The sequence below is a fragment of the Grammomys surdaster genome, unplaced genomic scaffold (genome assembly GCF_004785775.1).
Source record: "Grammomys surdaster isolate TR1022 unplaced genomic scaffold, NIH_TR_1.0 126133, whole genome shotgun sequence".
Lineage (NCBI taxonomy): Eukaryota > Metazoa > Chordata > Mammalia > Rodentia > Muridae > Grammomys > Grammomys surdaster.
This window is the reverse complement of record NW_021620941.1, coordinates 1684328-1684869: the sequence shown is the minus strand read 5'-3', so window position 1 is coordinate 1684869 and position 542 is coordinate 1684328.

The following is a 542-nucleotide window of genomic DNA, read 5'->3' as shown; positions in this document are numbered from 1 at the left end:
TCCCAGCACCCTGATGGCCACTCTGGGAGCTGAGGGGCTGGAGAGATGGCTTAGCAGTTAAGAACACTGACTGTTCTTCCAGAGGACTGAGGTTTGGATCCCAGCACCCTGACTGACTGAGGTTTGGATCCAGCACCCTGACGGCCGCTCACAACTGTCTGTAACTCCAAGATCTGACATTCTCACATGGACATACAATGCAGGCAAAACACCAATACATACAAAATAAATTTTTAATTAAAAAATAAAAAATACACAAGTACATTGGGAGCTGAGAGGGTAGGGGAGGAAAAGATTCTCTGGGGATATCGCAAGACCACAAAGAAGTTTGCTAAATGAAAGATGAAGTCATAGCTTAGTGTAGAGTTTGCCAGGCACACTCAAAACACCTTCCCCCACCCCCACTCAGGTTCTAACCCCAACAGTGGGGAAAAAAATTGATAAGGTGCAGGAAATGGGGGTACATGACTGTCCCACCAAGAGCTTTCCCTTGGGAGGAAGGAAGGAAGGAAGGAAGGAAGGAAGGAAGGAAGGAAGGAAGG